Source organism: Neomonachus schauinslandi, chromosome 9, assembly GCF_002201575.2.
Source record: "Neomonachus schauinslandi chromosome 9, ASM220157v2, whole genome shotgun sequence".
In the NCBI taxonomy this organism is placed as follows: domain Eukaryota; kingdom Metazoa; phylum Chordata; class Mammalia; order Carnivora; family Phocidae; genus Neomonachus; species Neomonachus schauinslandi.
In genome coordinates this window covers 111,236,367-111,236,661 of record NC_058411.1, presented here as the reverse complement: position 1 = coordinate 111,236,661, position 295 = coordinate 111,236,367, and positions in this window count along the sequence as shown.

Below are 295 nucleotides of genomic sequence, written 5' to 3'. Positions count from 1 at the left end.
CTCCTCCCTGTGGCCTAGCCCTCTGCTCCCCCACCCACAACGCCACAGAAGAATCTCCTGAGAAGGCAAGCAAGACCAGGTTCCTCTCTGACATCATCGCTCCCCTCTGCTCCAAGAGAAAATCCTAGCGCCTAACTGTGGCCTCCAAGCCTCTCCAGGATCTGGTCTCCCTCTAATCCACTTTCCACAGAGCTGTCAAGTATGTATCTCCAAAGGGCACAGTTGGCTCAGACTCCCTCTCCCCTCACTTCTGCCTCTGAGTCTCTGCTCTAACCCTTCCCCCCCCCCCCCCCCC